At 35.4% G+C, this 9,020-nt stretch overlaps 1 protein-coding gene across 3 annotated transcripts in view; it reads left to right on the forward strand.

The window, feature by feature from the left end:
• The first annotated feature begins 8,793 nt into the window (after positions 1-8,793).
• Positions 8,794-9,020, forward strand: part of LOC108970139 (integrin alpha-PS2) — an 82,482-nt gene continuing 82,255 nt past the window's right edge. For 2 of the 3 annotated variants that reach the window (XM_018935306.1, XM_018935308.1), the window contains exon 1: positions 8,794-8,861. The gene's annotated coding sequence lies outside the window, so the exon portion shown is untranslated. The remainder of the gene's footprint in view (positions 8,862-9,020) is intronic. The other variant, XM_018935307.1, reaches the window with a different exon arrangement.

Consider the following 9,020-nt stretch of genomic DNA (forward strand, 5'->3'; position numbering starts at 1 on the left):
CATTTTGTTGGTTTATTGCAATCGTTTTTGCGTAAAAAATCGATATTAATCGCGTTGCTTTACTTGCAACGGAGTCTGCTATTTCGTGTGCGAAATGCTTGCGTTGCAACTTGTTCGAGTAATTGGTTTGAAGCAGTGCTTATTGGCAGGTTGGACGCAACTTCTTTGACAACAGCATGTTTGAGAGTGCAGTGGGAACTCGATAATGCGTCTATTGTTGTATGTTGAACGGTATGTTATTGTTGTTGTAATTACAGAAAAACTATTTTTTGAAAAATGCTTTTGAATTGTCAGGATGGATAAAAATTTGGACCCATTCCAGTTATTTTGACTTGACTTTCATGAGCAGGACATGATTGATCAATTGATGATAAAATATTAACAACTTGCGAAAGTTGAAAAGAACGCATAAAAACAATTAGTACAAAATCGTCTTTGCGTTCTCAAATTGTGCTACCGACTTATTAAAATGAGTTTAGGAGTCCAATTTTTCGAGAACACATGTCACATACCAACAACACGTAGGGAAAACTTGCCTTAAACCACTGCTAACAACAACAAAAGCGCTCAAATTCTTTAGCGATCTACTCAAGGTGTGTTTGTTCATGTTTTCATAATACTGATAGAGTTATTACAACTAGTCTGAACTTCCCGAATATAGGCGCTTCCTAACGAAAAAAATCCATAGTTATCATTTAGACATCTTATTATTCAGATTGATAAATTTCTATTTCTAAATTATTAAATTCGCCTCTATAAAGCCAAAATAATCAACATAAGTTCTCAGAAAGAGAGAGAGAGAAAACAACCTCGAAGGTTTATAAACCTCATGAGTTTCGAATTTCGTGGGGTAGAGTATAAAAATGCGGACTTAAACACCAGCAATTCTGTTAGAATAGAGAAGAAATCCTTCTAGCGACAACTGAAATAGATAGAAGATAGAGAAGAAATCCTTGTAGAGACGACTAACATTTTGATGCTCTATACTAGAACATCATTCTATAAGATTTTGAGGAAATGTGTTCTATAGACAAATTAAGTGCAAACGTTTCCGAAAAAACTGCTGAGTCGACAATACGTTATATTATTCAAAAGCTTTATATAATTTCCCGAAATCTGTGATTCAAACTTTGATATAATGCTTCAGCACAAAAATGACAAACGGAGACCACAAACACCACAAACAATAAGAAATGTAAAAGGAGAAAAGAGGCTGAGTGGACTACGCAGCAAGAGGGTTTAAGAGGAACAATATAATATAATTCAACTGAACTTCCCTTACTCGATCTCTAATACATAGAAAAGCTTCTAGTCAGAGAGACTTCAAGTTACGAAAGGAAATTTGTATGAAATTTATCTTCTATTGTCAATTCAAGAATTCGAGTTATGGAGAACTTCGAGTTAAAGAAGTGCGACCTATTGAAATTCAACTGTATACGTAATTCAAAGGTACTCTTATGAAATATTTATCGGTTTTAATTCAAATATTTGGCAAAATAAGACTTACCCAAATAGCTCGTGTTCTGAAAGAAAAACATTTAAAATGAAATTAGTACAAATAAACATATAAAATTCAGCAATCAATATAGTATAAGGAATTAAATAATAATATATAGACGACCAATATGGTAAAAAGCAATACAACTAAAATGAAAATAGAAAAATAAAAATAGAAATATTAGGAGAGATAGTGTCTTTGAGAAATTTTTATATCTTCAGATTTTCTTTTAAAGTTTGAAATGATAAATTTTATTATATAACAAATTTTGATATCAGCTAAAGTTGAAAATGTTATATATATATCTTTTTCCCGATCAGCCGGAAAGAAAAAGGCTATTTGATTTAAATACACTTAAACAGCTCGTAATAGCGTTTAATTCTTTATTATTAATTTAAATTTGCTCGAGCAGTCGATTCTATGGATATGATCAGCTCAAGATAAAATGACAAATCTTACTGAAAAAAAGTCAAAAGAGTAGGAAATAAACTGGCGTCGTTTGTCGGTCCCTTTTTGTAGCGTCCCAAATGAAAAAAAAACCTGTTAAAAAAGTTGGCAAAATAATCTTTAAATCTTTTGGATTGGATAGTTTTGTATAACAGTTTTCGAAGATTAATTCGGTGTCTTGGGAAAAAGTCTCTGGAAAATTTAGTGAAAATATCTTGTGAAGTTTAAAAATTTTCCACACAAAGACCTGATTTTGATCGATCAGTTTCTGTGGAAGCTATATGTTATAGTGGTACGCTATCGGACATTTTGACAAATGAGCAGTTTTTTGAGAAGAGAAGGGTGTATTTTAAGTTTTGGAACGATATCGATATATTAATTGAACCCTCCTTGATATACTTAGTTTATGGATTTCAGCTATCCTTGAAAAGACGCTGGTTGATTGATCTTGGTTGTAACTATCTAATCAAGCTTCTGCCCTCATTTTCTTAAACACTTCAATGAAGAACACTTTCTTTTAGACCATATGCTCTAAAATGCCGATTTATTTGATCAGTCGTACGCAAAATGCCCGTTATAGCTCGCTGAATGACTTAAGATACAGGCTGGTGTTGGGCTTTCAAACAAAAAAATGTCTTTTTTTTAAATATTGTTTGTATAATTTTCGTACCTGCTTCCTACATCAAAAAACGAATGAAATGCACAGGCAAACAAGTTCTAATCTAAACATGAAAAATGTTAGTTTGATTATATACTGCGGTGTTTTTGTTGTCATGTAGTACATATACACATATGCAAATATACAAAAGTGTATATATATATGTATTGGATAAGTTCTGCTTAGAAGCTTGTTAATTGCGAAATTGTCTGCCTTCGCAGTATTTCTCGTACATTTGGCGGTAAATCTTGCGAAACAAGAGTCAAAAGCGTAAAGAGACAACGGCGCTTGTTTATTTTGTATACTACTACTCATATAATATACATACATACATACATATGTATATAAATATATGTATGCATATATATATGTGTGTTAGTGTTTAATCGCATCTCAATTTAGTTGATAGTTTTGGAACGGAATGTATTACCTTATGAATACTTATGTATGTACATATATACATACACACGTATTCATATGTATATACACACTTGCTCCCAAGCGTTTATGTGACTTACTGCTCGCCTTGATTTACTTAAACGCAATATAAAAAGCGTCTTTATGGTCGACTAAACGAAAGTAAAATTCACAATACACATACACACATACATATGAATGCATATTCGTCGAGAAGAGTTAATTTGTATGTATGTATTTGTTCATCAAAATTTTGATCGATCTTTGCGCTCTAAAAATTGTAGGCGGACGAGTGAACGCTCCTACACGTAAATTAGAACTAGAATATAATATTTCCATTCATGCTATTTCGTATGGGTGTACATTATACCCTTAACAGGCTATATTAAGCTTGCCAATAAGATTATAAGACTCAGAAGGGAACGTCAGGTACCCTAAAAATATATATGTATGTACTATGTATATAAATAATCAGCGAGACGAGCTAAATAGATTTGGTCATGTCCTTATCTCTGAGCCTCTGTCTGTTTTTATATAAGCAGACTAGTTTCTCAGCTAATGAGATAATGATCCGAAATTTCGCACAAGTCTGTTTCTGCCCAAGAAGATGATCATTTGTCGGAACAGCCGATATTTGCTCTTTATAAAGGGGTTTTAAATAGGAACGTTACAAAAGTAGACCCATAGGCACAGCAAACGACGCCATATTTTTTGCCGTTCTTTTGACATTTCTCTTCAGTAAGGTTTGCTCTTTCATCACGGAAAAATACACGATCCAACAACGAGTCGAAATTATTAAAACTTGCAACCGAAATTCGGAGTCAGTGGCCCCAACTTAAAAACGCAACGTCCAATCTTTGGTCGTCATAATCGACCTGCCAGATCAGCAATTGAGCGTCTAGTGGAAAAATTTTAATCCGCGGGCACAGTACAAAATGTTACCATGCCAGTGATGCAAAGAAGTTCTCGCAGTTCAAAAATATTGCTGGCGCTAGCACATCAACTGAGAAAGACCCAAATCAATCTCGCACAAATCGTTCTCGAGCGTTGGGCATCTCTGTGACGTCGTTGAGGCTAATTTTGCGAAAGGATCTTGGTCTACATTCTTACAAGATCAAATTGACGCACGAACTGAAGCCGTTTGACCACCAGAATCTTCATATGTTCGTGAATTGCGCTGAGCAACATCAAGATCTGGATGATCTGGATTTTCAACGAAAAATCATCTTCAGCAATGAGGCTCATTTATGGATGAATGTCTTCGTCAATAAGCAAAATATGCATTACTTGTTAAGCAACAATCCACAGGTACTCTATGGTGACCATTGCAAAATGGTAAACAAATTACGGTTCGGTGCGGTTTATGGGCCGACGGCGTCATGGAACCGTACTTCTTCCGTGATGATGAAGACTGGCACGTTAGTGTGAATGAGAGTCGCTACCGTTCAATGTTAACCGAAAATTTTGGTCCGAATTGGATGTTATGGACTCGGACAATATGCGATTCCAATAGAACGACACTACAAGCCTCGCATCGAATGTCGTAATGGATTTATTGAAAACAAAGTTTGGTGACCGTGTTATATCACGAAATTACCCAGTCGATTGGCCGTCTCGGTCGCGCGATTTGCCACCGTTTGACTGCTTCCTGTGGAGCTACGTCAAGTCTATGATCTATGCGAATAAGCCAGCGACGATTGATGACTTCGTTCAAATATCGAACGTGAGATTGTAGCAGTATCGGCCGATTTATGCTTGAAAACCGTCGAAAACTGTATTCAGCGACTGGACTTTAGGATGAATGCCCGAGGGCGCCATGCAAAAGAAATCGAGTTCTTTCCATAATGGCATCGAATGTATTTTCATAGGAATAAAGAATTTCATTGATATCCTAAACCGTTTTTGTTTCATTTAAAAAAAAACTTCTGTAGCGAACTTATTGGAAAACCAGTTACTATATAGCTGTCATACAAATTGATTGAAAAAAATCAAGCCCTTGTATGGAACACTTTTATATTTATCAAGATAATAATAATTCAAGACAACGGTACAATTTCCGAACAAATTGTTCAGATCGGATCACTATATCATATATCTGTCATACGATTTGAGCGATCAAAATCAACTTTTTGTATGGCAATTTGTTATGCTTGAAGGATATTATAGTTTCGGCGCAACCGAAGTTAGTTAACTTTACTTGCAATTTTGCTGTTTGCAAGCCTTTAACTGTGTGCATGTGTGAGTATTTGCTCTAGTTTAAAAAAGCTCTATTGATCGACGGTAGAGAAAAACTAACGCGGTTTGATTGTTCTCTCTCCATCAATATTAAAGATATATCTTTGATCTCAAATATATACTAACAAGTATTAGCGTCTTTATTTTGCTCAACTATAATCGCCGACGAGATCACTGATACGCTTGAAAATTGTTTTTGTTTTGGTTTTTTGCTCAGCGCCCATTCGCTCAGCCACTTAAATCGCCATCGTCTCGCTGATCACACAGAGCTGATCAATTTATAATGAATGAATAAATGAAACGAGCGGTGTCTTGCAGATTTGCAGTGGGATGTATGCGCTTATTACATGTATGTATGTATGTTTATATGAGTGTTTGTTTGTAATTATCTTGTACTATATGTGTGTGTATTAAATGAGCTCAGCATCATCATGAGTTGGAAGAGTTTGTTTGTTCGTAAGGTGAGTGGCGGAATATTCTTCTCGTAGAACTTATAGACAATTGCAATACATACATACATAAGTATGTTGTTGCTGATCATGTTGTTGCACTTCCAATTCGCATTTTATTGCTGCTTGCCACATCGAAGTGTAATTGTGCCCATATGGTCTTGCAACATCTGCGCAGAATTAAGTTTACACACTTATTAGGTTGTGGGACGATACACTGATTTCGAAAATAATCTGAGAGCGCTAAGATATTTTTTTTTTGTTAAAATTCGAATATTGAATAAATAATGAAAATAACGTCAATAGAAGCCTATTACTGTTATAAGAAGGTCTAGCATCACGATAAATGTTGCCATTTTTAAGGTAACATTATAATACCACTCGGATGGAAAACAATTCCCCTCCCATTGGTAAAAGATATTTAATCTTGGCGATATCTCCCTTCAGACGGTCCATTTGCTGACAATACAAGTGCAAATTAAGAGTTTGGACGTAAAGAAGTAGCTCATAGTAGATGTTCCACCAATTCCACATTATATTTACTGATATCTCGACCTTAAGTCACGAAGCGATCTCTTTATTCAATTTGTGTATGTAACGAGGTTTGCAATAAGAGCGCTACAAATACGGTTTGGGATATCAATAAAATTCTTTATGGCACCACGCTGACGCTGAACGCATTTTGACGGTTTTCAAGCATAAATCGACCTATACTGCTGCAATTTCACGTTCGATATTCGTACAAAGTTCATCAATCGTCGCCGGCTTGTTGGAATAGACCATAGACTTGACGTAGCCCAACAGGAAATAGTCTTATGGTTTCAAATCCCATGACCGAGGTGGCCAAATGGCAGGGCCATTTCGTGAGATAACACGTTTACCAAACTCATTCCCATTCACAGTAACATGTCGGTCTTGAAGAAGTACCCATTGACGCCGCCGGTCCTTAAACCGCACCAAACCGTAATTTTTTCGGGATTCAATCGTGACTCATGGAGTACGTCTGGATTGCTGCCTGACCAATGATGCATATTTTAGTTATTGACGAAGCCATTCAACCAGAAATAAGCCTCTTTGCTGAAGATGATTTTTCTATGAAAATCCGGATCATTTTCAAATTGTTGATTAGCCCCATTCACGAACATAAAACGATTTTGGTGGTTAAACGGCTTCAAGTTCTGATCTTCTAAGGATGTAGGACAAGATATTTTCGCAAAATTTACCCCCACGACGTCACAGACAAAGAAGGTGGGTAAAATTATTTCAGCACAGGTTTGTCCCAAGCACTTTATTTTTGATTTTTCCAGCCAGTCAGCCGTATTAAAATTATGTGCTAAGCGTTTGAAAGAGCGTCACTTTTGCAAAAACAAGCGTCTATATTTCTTTCTTTCATATAATCAGAAGTCACTACCTTTGATAATCTATATAGAGATTAAGAAGAAATGACCGAGGAGTAAATTAGTAAAAGAAAAGAGTTAAAATTTTTATGCATTATTAAATTATGCATTTTCTTGAAATAAACAATACATATAAAAACGGGAATAAATGTTGCTTTTCGAATCACCAAATATTCGACGATTCTTTTTTTGAGCAATATAATTCAATTCTAAAGAAAGCGGGAAGTGACTAAGGCTGTTTGCTCTAAGAGGTAATAATGAGAGTTCGGCGGAAAATCTTATTCGACGGATTTGCAGTATGAAATCTTGCTCGAAATTACGAATTATGTAAGCTTAAGTGGAGTTCGGAATTCTCATAACCCCACCCAAAGAATACAGTTTCTGAGTCATTCCATGCAGTAAGCAGGCATTTCCGTTGTTAAGGTTATGTACATTTTTAGTTTTGATATTCATTTGGTAGGAGACCCTAAGACGACTGAGTACCGAAACCGGCAGAGGGAATAAGATAATAGTACAGTGTATTTAAAATAAATTCATTTAAATTTACCACATGCATTCGAGAGATTTTCGTAGCAAAACATTTTGAGAGTAGGAATAAGTGAACTTAAGGACAATAAAGTGGCCATTCTTCTTTGACTTAATGACTTTTAATGATACTCTGGAGCAAATGACATTGCATGCAATATATCAAGAAGTATAGTGAATAATTTTGATTTCTTGGCAAGGATTGCTTAAACTTTATGCAATTTGAAGTCGAATGCATCAGCTGGGATCGCCATCAGATCTAGTACAAATAGTAAATTTCCACTCTAAAGAAATAATATGTTTGAATTGGTAAAACATTGTTACAGAACTTCAGCCTCCCTCAGCTTCTTCTTCTACATTCAGCCGATATTTTAGATTGGAGGAATTTTGAATAAAAATGTCGCGGCTACACTCTTTTTTATGGCATTTATTACCCAACTAATCTTGAGTAAGGCAAAAGTCCTTCTGAAATATTATTTTAGTGAAACCCTTCGAAGTTTGCTATCAAAGTATAATAAAGTGAGGTTTCATGACAACAATTGTCTTTTATTTTGATATAAATGTTCTGGAGTAGCAGGTTCTAATGTGCTCTTATTTTTAAGATAATTGCATATCTAATAATTTTATAAATATTGTTGGTAAAGAGTTTGTATATGGAAAATTATTCAAGAAAAGTTCAGGCATTTTTTGTTTGGTATTTGCATTATATTCACAAAATTTGATCGAGCCTTATGATCGTATTGGACATAAAAACTAATTTTGAATTTTAAGGTGATCTCTTTAAATACTTTTATTCCATAAGCGCCAACAATCAACGCCCAATCATCGCCAATAAAGAACAGTAACAACATTATGAGTTTGCCACCAACGCTAGCTAAGAAGTCAGCAACCACCAAATACTAGCGGCTAGCTGCCGTCAGCAGACACGCTTTAGTAAGGGACAAAGTGAGCAACTTCTGCCGGCGCCGGCAGCGAGGGCAGTCGCAGCAGCAACCTAAACAACAATCATAGCGATAGTCGCTGCGCTGCAGAGTATCCAATTCGTGTGCGCATGTGTGTGCGCGTATGTGAGACAAGTCAGCGGCTACGTTAACGTCAACGTAAGCGTAAACGGCGAACGATAGCTGTTGCTTGCAAGTTTGTGCACGGAGAATATTTAGTTGGTGTTGAAGTCTCATGGTGGTCGGTCGATTTAGTAAAGCTGAGCAAGAAACGTACGAAAGCGCGCATATTGAGTTAGTTACCATACTTATCGAATATTATTTTAATATTAGACAAAAATTGTGATGTGTGAGATTCTGTAGATGCGCGAAGATTTTATAAAAAAATAAATTGTATATTTAAACTACGAAAATGTTACGAATGTAAATTAAAAAAAAAGAAAAATATATATA

Source organism: Bactrocera latifrons, unplaced genomic scaffold (assembly GCF_001853355.1).
Source record: "Bactrocera latifrons isolate USDA-ARS-PBARC rearing strain unplaced genomic scaffold, ASM185335v1 scaffold_285, whole genome shotgun sequence".
In the NCBI taxonomy this organism is placed as follows: Eukaryota; Metazoa; Arthropoda; class Insecta; order Diptera; family Tephritidae; genus Bactrocera; species Bactrocera latifrons.